The sequence below is a fragment of the Prionailurus bengalensis genome, chromosome B3 (genome assembly GCF_016509475.1).
Source record: "Prionailurus bengalensis isolate Pbe53 chromosome B3, Fcat_Pben_1.1_paternal_pri, whole genome shotgun sequence".
NCBI classification, from domain to species: Eukaryota; Metazoa; Chordata; class Mammalia; order Carnivora; family Felidae; genus Prionailurus; species Prionailurus bengalensis.
In genome coordinates, this window is record NC_057355.1 from 125091661 (window position 1) to 125104622 (window position 12962).

The 12962-nt window shown below is 36.5% G+C and overlaps 1 pseudogene; it reads right to left on the reverse strand.

The window, feature by feature from the left end:
- LOC122468112 overlaps nucleotides 1-12962 on the reverse strand; it is a 40915-nt pseudogene that overhangs the window by 8250 nt on the left and 19703 nt on the right.

The following is a 12962-nucleotide window of genomic DNA, read 5'->3' on the forward strand; positions in this document are numbered from 1 at the left end:
GGGGATTGGTTAAACAAGTTTGGAACACTGAAAAATCAACATGAGAACAGTGAAGTAACCTAGAGCCATATGGAAGTAATAGTGGCAAAAAGTGGCTGCCACCTATAAGTGTAGGGAAATTTATGAAAGAGTTTCAGAACCTAGAAACTCCATAGAATTGGAGGGCAGAATTCTGAGCAGGAGATGCCAGTGTAGGTCAGGTAGGCAGAGGAGGGGTCTCTTAGAGATGAGGCAGTGCCCACTGTATGGATATTGATGAGGGAGAGTGAAGAAGCTTGTTCTGGGATGCCAAAAGAAGGTAGAAGACTAGAACCAACTGCTATTTCCAGGATTACCTCCTATTATTAGGACCCTGGTAACATTAACTACAAACAAACCAGCAAATTCCTACCCCTGCCTCTTAGTTGTGCTTTTTGTGCTCTCTGTGGGCATAACTTTATAGTTCATAAAATGACAAAGAGAAATAAGTTTACAAATTCATAGCTCCAGCTTCATAGAGAAAAATATTGTAGGATATACTTAGAGTTTAAAGAAAAAAGCTTAATAATGAGCACCAAAAATTTAAATGATTTTTCTAATGTCACACAGCCAGTAAGTATAGACCTAGTATTCAAACCTAGACAGTCTGTTTCCAGCATCTGTGCTCTTAACCACCACACAATATTACCTCTCCAACTGTTTAAATTCCAGAAAATTACTTAATACTATCTCACTAGTTTCTCTCGAACTATGGTCTTTCTTCTGTTCTGCCCAACTACTGGGTATTATTTCAATTATGAGAGTTTTGTTTATTTTTAAATTTTTAAAATTTTATTATGGTAAGAACACTTAACATGATGTTTATGCTCTTAAATTTCGAAGTGTACAATACAGTGTGGTTAACTATAGGCCTAATGTTTACAGTAGATCTCTAGAAGTTGTTCATTTTCTATTATTGAAACTTTATACTCACAGAATAGCAACTCCTCATTCCCCCCACCAGGCCCTGGCAACCACTATTCTACTCTCTTCTTCTCTGACTTAAACTATTCTAGGTAGCTTATATAAGTGGAATCATGAAGTGTTTGTCCTTCTGTGGCTGGATTATTCTACTAAGTATAATGTCCTCAAGGTCCATCCATGTAGTCACATATTCTTTTTTTAACGCTAAATAATATTCCATTTTTTTTTCTGTATAACACCCTTTCTTTACCCATTCATCCATCAATGGGCATTTAAGTTGTTTCCACATCTGGGCTATGTGTGAATAGTGCTGCAGTAAATATGGAAGTACTAATATCTCTCGATTCTTTTTGGATAAATACACAGAAATGGGATTGCTGGATCATATGCTAATTTTATTTAATTAATTATTTGTTTATTTGTTTAGTTACTTATCCTCAAGCTAGCTAACATATAGTGTAGTCTTGGCTTCAGGAGTAGAACCCAGTGATTCATCTCTTACGTATGACACCCCATGCTCTTCCTGAAGAGTACCCTCCTTAATGCCCGTCACCCATTTAACCCATCCCCATCAACCCTCAGGTTTTATGGTTTGCCTTTCTCTCTGTTTTCATCTTATTTTTTCCTTCCCTTCCCCTATGTTCATCTATTAAGGTTCTCCACATGTGAATGAAATCAGATGATATCTGTCTTTCTCTGACTTATTTCGCTTAGCATAATAGCCTCCAGTTCCATCCACATTGTTGAAAAGGCCAAGATTTCGTTGTTTTTTGTAAGAACTTCCATAATATTTTTCATAACAGCTAAACTCTTATATTCTTATCAACAGTATTCAGAGGTTCCATTTTTCCCCATATTCTTGCCAATAATGATGACAGCTTTTCTTTATATATTAGGTTAATTTTATTATGGGTCAAATATCTTCTTACATTTCTGAGGATATAAATTATACTTACCCTAAACTTCTTGTTATGATTATTCTTCTACGTCTCTGTCCTCATGATTAAGTTACTCTTTTATTGAGGAACAACAAACTACTAGCTTTCCTCAAGTGGTCGATGACTTTTTTTAAGTAAGTCACTTTAATGTTTTTTGTTTTTTGTGTGTGTGGTTTTTTTCTACAGTAGAATAAATAGTTCTCTTGGTAATTGCAGACATATGAGGCTCTTGGGTAGTATTAAGAAACATCTCAGTAATGCTGGTTCTCCAGATTGGCGTGTAGTCTTCAATAATTGTCAGGAGTTACTTACCTGAAATTGATGCCAAAATATAGGGCCACATTTATGCATCCATTATTTTCAAGATTGCTGGTAACCTGTGGGTATAATTTCCCCCAATACTTTGCCTTCTTGTGTCCCAAGGTCCAACCTGCTCATGTTCACCTCAATGACACTCCTTTGGTAATGATACCCAAAGTTGCATATAGTGGGGATAGGACATTCTTATTTATACCAAGTATTGATAGGCAAAAGGTGCTGTTCAGTTCAGGATGAGTTACGTGCACTTTTGAAACATAAATCCATTGGCTTAATGAGTCTTTCATATTTAGGTGGTTTTTGAGTAAAGCCATTTCCAACAAAGCAGGCTTTAGTAAATATCCTCTTCCACATCTTCTCCTTTCTCCTTTCTGTTCAAATAACTTAATACTTCTGTTTCTTTCCAGACAGGAATTTGGGCAGAACTTTCCTCCTGTCATTTTTTGTTTTTGTTTAATCATATTAGAAAGTATTTTAGCTCAGGACTGTTCCCCTCTGTCCAGTGGATTTGCAGGTACTGCTCCTTGTGGAGTCTTTTTTTAATCATTAGTTTGTTTGGTGCTTCTCTTTTCTTGCATCTTGGTAGTTTTCATTTGTATTTTGTCAGCATGGCTCTGTTTATGGTAGAGCTTAGCATTCAAACCAATCATCATTTTTGCCTTTGAACATTTATGAGCCTCTTGACCTTCCTTCTTTCTCCTTTTCTCATGCTAATCCAAATTCAATATGTTCCTTTTGTGGCATGGTGATAACTGCCAAGCGATCAGGTGCAAAGAAGCTCTCAATTTTGGGGTCTCAGAGATGTATGAGCTGACTCCACACCAGCCACCACAGGAAGGGGACAGTTATAAAATGACCAGTTCCAGAAAAAGCATGATGTAATTCGTAACTATTGGTGTGCTTTCATGTCTATAGCCAAAATACCTTGCTGGATTGACTGTCCACTTATGGGGAGAGGTGAGATGAATTGCTGTGGCCTGGATTGAGCAGGTTTCTTTCAGAGTAGAGAGGCTTGGGTGCAATATGGCAGCCTTCAGCATTATCCCATTTCCTTGACCCCAAATTCTTACAGCCTAATACCCTCCTACCTCCATCTCACCTGAGTCTGAAACCTCTGTGGCTGTTCTCTGGACTAAGAAAGTGGGTTATACAGAATCTGTCCTGCTTGGTTCCCTCTTCCGATAACCGTTTGGTTACTCTTAGTACCTCTCTTGAACGCAGAGTCCACTACACTTGGTTATGAAGCTCCTTTGGGACTGCTCCTAACTTTTCTAGAAGCAAAATATGTTCTATGTCTTGGGAACTTAAATTTTTTCTCACTTCATTCTTCTCATTTCCCGTTTTTCAAGAATTTTTCATGTGTTATGGTCCATTAAGAGTTTTCATTCTTGATTGACATACCAGATGTGAATTTTAAAAAGACAATACATAATCATTTGTAGAGATATTTTATGACATGGAGTAGCTAAAGTAGTGCTAAGTCTGCCATCCAGAATGAAATTTTACATCTTTTTTTTAAATGGGTTTTTTACTCTTCATAATATTTTGGAACATTTTTAGTGAATCAATTAAACACACTTCCATGAAAGTAGGTACATGTTATTTTAAGGTTGCAATAGTGTTGTAGATATGACTATACCACATAGACATTCCCATTGATGACCATTTTCATTTATTTCCAATTTTTACTGTTATAAACAATACTGAAATAGTGCATCACATACTTTTGAAATTGTCTCTATAGAATCGATTTTTCAGTGCAGATTTATAAAGTCAAAAAGATATATTCATGGGATGTGGTTTTCAGAGAAAGAGATCATTCTTTCTTCTCCATGTTTTTGTTAACCCCATTTGCATTAGATCAAGGTGCTTATTGTTCTGGCTATTTCAGTCCAGGGAGTTGAGTGATGGCCCGTCATCTATAAGTATCCTCATTTAATCAGAGTAGTAGAACCAGGACAGAGATGGGTATTCAAACACACAGAGAAGCATGATGCAAAAAAGAAGCATCACCCATGGATTCCCAGAACATTAAAATGGGGCTACAATATCTGTTGATAAATAAATGACAGTGTTTTTCATTAAAATGTTTACTTAGAAATATGCAGAAAAATAACATGTCCTGAAGTCAAACAACTAATTTCTAAAAATTATCAGAAGCTTTACACACACCAAGAAACATTTAATCCTTTTCAGCAAAGAGATCTTTTCTTCACATCCTAAATCCTTTTTCTCAATAGACTCAAATCCCAACATCTGTTTTCATTCCTCTTTTAAACATCTTCTTACCCATTCTGGACTTCTTTCCAACAATTAACACTTTCAAGTTCTGTTCCTTTCTCTTATCCTCATGTATAAGCTCCAAAATGTCTGTGTCAGAACAAACATCTGATAAACCTACCAGAATAACCCTGGGTACAAAAGTTATTAATCTGAGATGAACTAATTCATAACAGATGACCAAAATATCACTAGAATTTGCTAGAAATGTGCTGTGTGTGACTTGTTATTTTTTCTAGAAACTATAAGAAAGCACAGGCAGGACATACAAACACACACACATACACACAGGAAAGAAGAGAAGGAAAAAAAAAAACCAATTGCTTTGGCAGATGGTGTTTCAAAAGCCATGTTTCCAGTTCTACAATTGCAGAACCTTGCCATTTCTCCCATCAGAAGGTAGAGTCTAATGTTCACTCCTTGAATGTAGGTCAACATTTGTGACTGCCCAATAAACAGAATGCAAAGGAAGAGATACTGTGTGACTTTTGAGGCTAGGACACAAAAGGTGATACAGCTTCCATCTGGCTCTTTCTCTGGGACACTCACTTTTGGACCTTAGCCACCAAATTTTGAGGAGTCCAAGGCTCCATGAAGAAGCCACCTGTAGGTGATCTGGTTGACAGTCCTAAATCAAGTCCCAGATGAAAGCTATTATCAATTGCCAGGCACACAAGTGAATAGCCTCCAGATGATTCCAGTCCCTAGTCTTCCTTGGTAGTATCTTCCAGATGAGGCTTCATCAATATGGATCAGAGACAAGCCATCTTTCCTGTGCCCTATTCAAGTTCCTGACACATAGACAATCTGTAACAAATGGATGTTTTTGCCTTATTTGGGGAAATCATGGAAAAACAACCTTCACCCTTATAAAAATGGAATACTCACCTTGAGTTACTGAAATTAATAAATATTGAAGCATATATGTTTAAAACATCAGGTTTGAACAAGGCTGGACACATTCACACCCTTCCATCACCAATGCTGGTTCTAGTGTAGAATTAATTATTTTACTAGAGATATGAATCAATATCAATGGATCTCAGATGTTTCAGGTGGGCACTTCTTCCTGTCCTTTGGTATTTTCTCTCCTGTGTAGCTGAAAATGTTTAAAATTGCAATAGATTCTCCTAATGTTTAATTGAAAATTTCCCTTCCTATGTTTTAAGGCATTGTCTCTAAGGTTCCTATCTAATGTCAGCCTTGACCCTCCTATTGCATGCTGTATACTCTACTGAGATTCATTTCTCTTTCTTGGCACCTGCATTCTCTGTTAGGTTGGTAGAGTTGAATAAGAATTAATAATTTATTCATTTGGAAGAAATTGATAAGTTTATTATTTAGCAAGTATATTTCAGAATGCCTTAGGCTTATCTATTAAGGATTCCTATACTCCTTTAGATCATAAAAAAAAAAAAAGCAGTAAGGTTTTACCCAAGACACCTATTAGGTCAGCCCTGCAAAAAAAAAATCAAATTCGGTAAGACCTTGTTTTGTTTTAGTTTTAGTGAGCAAGACTCTTTGCTTGGACTCAAAGCTTGATGCAACAGTTAATGGGAAATTTTATCTCTTTCTGATGATGTGCAAATAGTCACACAGTTGAGTGTGAGTCTTATATTCAATCAAAGATTAAAGCCTACGTTCATTTATGGTGTCTCAGGTTCTGTTTTGGTAATGAAATTCAGTGTTTTAAAAAAATTTACTCTGCAGCTTGTTCTAACACAATTGCTATCTGACTACATTTATAACCTACACCATACCATTTATGGATAAAATAATGAAATTTCACAGAGAATTAATTCAATGTTCTCAGAGGAATTTTCCATATCTGTTTTTTTCTTTACTTACCAAAAATGGCTGTGTGAATAAGGGAGGGCAAAGACATGGGAAACTAGATTCTATTCCATTGCTGCGGTTTGATCTAAAGCAACTAAGAGACATTCTTTTTCCAGGTTCCTCAGATGGAAAATTTTCCACTCATGTTTGTCCTTTATCTTCCTAGGTGAGGTATAGATAATGAATGGGATACTGTTGCTGATTTGAAGATGAATATGTTAGAGAGGTGTTAGGATTAAATAATAATTTGTAATTTGTGGTATTAAATAGTCTAGTGTTACTTTTAAATCACTACCTCATAAATTAGAGTTGCCAAAAGTGATCTAAAATGGGAAATATATAGGGGCATCTAGGTGGCTCAGTCGGTTAAGTGTCAGACCCTTGATTTCAGCTCAGGTCATGATCTCACAGTTTGTGAGATGAAGCCCCATGTCAGGCTCCATGCTGACTGCACAGAGCCTGCTTAGGATTCTCTCCCTCTCTCTCTCTGAAAGTAAATAAATAAACTCTAAATAAAATGAGAATATGTAGCATTAATACTCTATTCCTTGTGTCTTGAAAACCAGACATGTTTGCTGCTACAGCTACTTTATGATTCTTGGTGTACATGTATATATACATGTGTATGTTTACAAAATGAAACAAAGACCAGAGAAGTATATCCTTTGAGAGAAAGTGCATACAAATAGGAAAAGCTTTTTACCCTGAGGTTATTGATAACTTTCTCTCCAGTTCCTTTCAGGATTTTTCCTTCAGATAATCATGGAGCTGAGAGAGTAGAACAGAACTCACCCATACTGGATGTTACACTTGCTGGATGTTTTCTACTCCTTTAGTGTAGCTTCTCATCTCAAGCAGGCTTCCTTTTTGGCAGTTCCCAATCATGACAGAACTATGTATGTAAGAGAACTCAGAACATAGACATAGCTAGAACATCTTCATTTGTTATGAGCTAAAATATAAGTGTGCTTATATGAAATGTGTCCTTGTGTTTGTTTTGGTTTAAAATAGGTTTCTCTGATTCTGGGTTGAGCTTCATATTCTAGCCCATGAAAATAATCTTCCAGATGGATTTATTAGGCAGTTAATTTAGTACTTTCTAGTCATGGCAATAGAATTTTGAAGTGGCCCTATTTTTTTCCCTCTTTTTGGACTACTGCAAAATATCCTCCACTCAGTCAACACGTAACTGTGAACTATGGTGTGTGACCAACTCTATTGGTGAAACTATCTATTCTTGCAAGAAATAAGGGCATGCGGATTTGGGAGGTTAGTTTGTGCTCCACAGTCACAATTCTTTTTCTTTTAATGAACTTAGGACATTATTCTCAAAGCATTCAGGGGGCAGGTCTTTCTGGCATTTTTTCTTATAATAGCCATAATCACCATTAGTACTACTGTCACTGCATTAGGTTTTGTGGATACCTACCAGATGTCAGACATTGCTCTCCATGTTCAATATGTTATCTTCTTAACCTTTGTGAAATAGATATAACCCCTTGTTTTACAAATGAGTAAGTCATAGTCACCAAAGCATAGTGGATATAGTAAAATTATTGGTGTCACAGAGACTTGAACTCAGTCTCTGCCACTTCAGAGATGTAGTATTATTGCTTAAGTCATTGGATTTTTTTTTAATGTCAACGTCATAAAAGATTTAAAAAAATGTTTGGTTTGAGGGAACCGTGAAGCAAAAAACAAATGAAAGAAAAACAAACAGCAAAAAACAAAACAAGCAAACAAAACAGATAACCAGACTTTAAAGATTCTTTCCCCACCCCACCCCCCTTCAGGTGTCTAAACTGTTGTAAAAATGACCAACACCCATGTTGATCAGGTGAACTTGAACTTCTGATTAATTTCCCTTGAAGTTTAATAAATCAGTCATTCTTACTGATAAGCTGAAGTGTTTAAGTAACCAAGGAATTCATTTTATGTGTTTTTATATATGTATTTAATTTCTAAACTGCCTAAAAATATTATTTTTGTCCTAATTTTAAGCTACCATGAAGTTATGACTGAATCTCTGGTTAATCAAGAGTTTTTATCATTTCAGTTTAAATCAGTCTCTTATAGAAGAAAACAAGTATTAATTGGAAAACCGAAGTATTAACCAAAGTTGATTTTAAGTTATCATGTCTCTTGGCACCCTTTCTCTTCAAATGAAGTTCCGTTAGCTTTTTCACTTACACTTTAAACCAAGACATTTAAAATTTTTTTTAACGTTTATTCATTTTTGAAACAGAAAGAGACAGAGCATGAATGGGGGAAGGTCATAGAGAGAGGGAGACACAGAATCTGAAACAGGCTGCAGGCTTTGAACTGTCAGCACAGAGCCCGATGCAGGGCTCGAACTCACAGACCGTGAGATCATGACCTGAGCCAAAGTCGGACGCCCAACCGACTGAGCCACCCAGGCGCCTTTACAAGACATTTAAACTGACAATAGCCAGAAAAATAAAGAGAGAGACACTATGGGGTTTTTTAAATCTCAGCTCTGGAAAACCAATATGCGTGTTCATTCTTCCAGGATTCATACTTAGTCTAGAAGACACAGTCCAGATGTGCAATGCTCTTTGGTGAGATTTAAAGTCTTCATCTGGCCCAGGGTATGTGGAATCTTTGAAGCTTCCTCTGAACAGAGGTATATGCAGTAAAATATCACCTCTGGTTGCCCACAAGAGGAGTTTCCTCACCTTCTAATTTGGCCAGATTTCTGTGATAGCCTTTGTTCAGAAAGGATGAGTTGTGTATTAATGGGTACTAAATACCTTATACTACCAAAGAGTGTTCCTTTTCATCTTCTGGTACCAGATGATCACAGTAATCTAGGGAGAACATTATTTTGTGCTGAGGTGACTTTTTCTTCTGAATACTTCAAAGTGAAACTATCATTAAACCTGAGTGGCAGTCATTATTTGCCTCTAAAACCCAAAGGAACAGATGAGTGGGGACTGTCTAAATGGCAAAGGGCGTGACAACTGACAGAAATCTAAACCTGATACTCAACCTATCCCTTGTCATGAGGACAATGATATGGAGATAGATTTTATACTATGGAGGGTCCACATAAGAGAGATATTCTCCAATTGTGGTCTTTCAATTAAAAAACACTCAACAAGAATTTGTTTAATGCCTACCATGTGCAGTGTTGTCCCTGAGCCACATCACTCTCTGGGAACTGTTCTTCAGAGCAAACAATAAGCCACACTCATGAGCAACTTCTTAACAGCTATGACCTTAAAGGATAGAAGTGTGGTTTCACATTAAAGTTTTCCAACTGGAATTAAATGCTGGAAAAGGCATGGGAGTCAGAGACACAGCTAATCCCACATCCTATAGACAGATACAGAAGACTTACTTAGAAAAGACTTTGCTAGAAACATGATTCACCCCAGTTTGAAATGTCTTAAAGGGAAATGTTCACAATTTTCCATGGAAGCTCAAATTCATGGTCTGTTAGAAGCTGGTATCCCCCTATTTCCTTGAATTTAAAGGAGAATATTTTTCTTTCTCTTTTTGAATTTTTCACCTCCTGTTATTTCCTTACAGTGTAATGCTTACCCTATTCCATTATCATTTCCGTGTAACTGTGGTTTGGAAGTTGATACCTAAGGATTTCTAAAGAGTTGGCCAAATATCCTTGGAAGGTACCTTGATGATTATCTCAGATCCACTGAGATATCTGCATTTTATATCGCATACAAATTAAAAATAAGTGCATTTTTGCTATAAAAAAGACTGAAAAATCCTATTTAAATAACCCTGTGTGGAACTCTTTTATAATCAATTCTTTAAATTATTCCCTTACTAAAATTTGAGGTAAATGAATGTAGCAAGGTTCTCTGGCACTTGGATCATTAAGTATCTGCCTTCCTTTACCATATCATAAAAGATAGTCTTTTGCCTTGGTTTTCCTTCCTTTGTCTATTTAAAGAATGCTTTGCCTGCATGCCTTTGACACATTGCATTTCATACCCTGCTTAGCCTTTGCTGGTCAAGAGAGCTTGGGTTTTCTTTTTTAGAAGGTCCATTTGCTTAGAGACAAATTATATGAAATGATATCAGTAAAGGTGGCCTTGGGTGATGAACATGTGCTCATATCATTCATGTGCATGCCCTTCAACCCAGTACAAATTAACTTTTAATATGTTAATTAAATCATTGACTCCTTAAGAACAGAGAGCACATCTCTATCCTCCCTTCTCTCTCAGTCTTTCTGTCTTCTATCGTGCCTAGCAGGGTGTTGTATACTTTGTGATTGCACTGAGGAAAGGGTGCTGGCACACTTTGAAGACATAGTAATATAATAATAATAAAACCTTCTATTTTCTTTTCTAGTTTCCTAATCTAAACTCTGTATCTTTCTATCAATCACTCTTATGGTTCCCCTCAGCTTCCTTCATTTCAATTGTATTCTTCCCGTAAGAAAATGAACAAACCAATGTCAATTTTCAGGTGGCAATCTCATGCATTTCCATGGCTTTATTTACTATGTATGCAGGTGACAGCCTGCTCATTCCATCAATCACAGAGGTAAATTCCCATGAGTCCCCGAGATGCCTCGATTTATTATCCCTGGACTATTCCCTTTGAGAGATTTATCAAAGAAAGGGTGTTTCAGAGAAACCTAACAATCTTTGCATTGAGGTTCACTCAATCATTCAGACAGTCTAAGGAATCACATTTGTGAAGCCTCTTGATGCATAAAATAATGCAAAGAGAGGAATAAAACTTACCCTGAACTTGCACTAGTGGGAAAGCCATGAATTGTAGTGATTAAAAACACAGACTTTGGATTCAGCCAGTCTGGATGCAAATCACAGCACACCAATTACTGGCTGTGTGATGAGGGCCAGTTCCTGAATCTCAGTTTCCTCATATGCGAAAAGAAGTAAGAATATCTACCTCATAGGACTGCTGAGAAAATTGAATGAGATAATGGTTGTAAATATGAAACCTAGTAAGATGTGCATTTTCCTACAACTGTAACTATAGTTATTCTTAAAGGCTGCAAAATGGCCAATCTCATTATGAGAAGGTTTCTTATTTCAGTTTCACAGATTCCTTTAGTTAAATCTCATTTTTCAAAATATCTCTATTGAACATGGTAGGGAGCACATATTATCAGACACCACCAGTCCTGTTTTGCCATCTGCAGCATTATCAAGGGGCAGGGGAGCCATCTCATCACATTACGAATTTGGCAGAAGGATTAAAGATGTATATAGTTTGAATCATAGGCTATGTGTTAATAAGTATAAAAGCCAAAGGAGTACTTGATTTTAAGTTCAACTTGAAATTTTTAATTTATTTCTCAGTTCAGTGGGAGAGTAATATTAATAGCTAGCATTAATGGAGTGATTACTCTGTGCCAGGCACTAGATTCCCTAGCACAAATATTTCTCAATTTAGGGGAACATTCTGTAGGTCTCTGGGACAACAATCCTTGGGTAGGGAATAATTATTGTGCCTTCTCCTCAAGTGAATCAAAATTCAAATTAAGTTCTCCTTTGACTTTAGATATGCCAACATCTGGCATCTACTTTGACATCTATGTCTCACCAGGCCATTTATAACTCTCTGATTTTGTCTTCATTCTGAAGGCTGCTTTTTAATGAATTCCTCACCAATGTACAAAGGCCTTAAAATTCAGTGCATTTTCACAGTCAGAGGCATATTTTTAGGGATCAGCTGTGTTATCATGTTGGGTCATTTGCGACATCACTAGGATAGTCCTTATTGCCCAATTTTTATTTATGCAATGAAAAAGCAGAGGACAGTTAACACTAAATGACAAATCTGAAAAACTTATAAATGGGGTAACTAAGGGGCTACACTAGGCTGAAAGTAGTAATTTCATGGCAGGAAGAATGCCTAAAGGGCTTATTTCAAATTCTGATGATGCAGCAGATCTAGATGCTAGCATTTTATAGTAATGCCTGAACTGACAAACATTAACCAGAGATCATTGCCCATGATACAGGTGGCAATCTATCATGGTAAATGTCAGTCTGGGGAAGACTTTAAAAGCCAAAAAACAAAGAAGATCAGACACAAAGCTCATCCAATTGGACTTTGCTCCCTAGAGGACTTGTAAATTCAGATTATAATTGGGTGACCTCTGCTCTTTATAAGTTCTCAAAAAGTCCTCTCGCTCTGGGTGGTATTGTTTATTGCCCTACATGATTACATATCAGTAGAAGAGAGGCAATCTTTGCATGACACAAAGATTTCCAGGTTCTACATGACGGCCCATGTATTCCAAGCTACATTCAAGTCAATAAAATTTCAAAGTAGCACGAGTGATGGAGTTGGATCCATCCATGTGAATCAGTACTAATAAAATTTAACTCTCAAATTTATTTTTTTTTCAAATCAGAAAGCTAATCCAAAGATCCTAAGCAGAATATATCAGCTTCCCCTTTTAGATCTAATATCCTTATTTCAATCAATAGTATGGTAGAAATCTCCTATTAATATGTTTTTAAAACATAAAACTGAAATACAACACTCAACTGATGAAAAAATTCTAGGACTCTTGTTCCAGAAATAAAGCCTAAATCACTGGCAGAATACAAAATCTTTCAAAATGACCTCAACTTAACTTTCCAATCTTTTTCCTACATTTCTACTCATCTCCAAAAT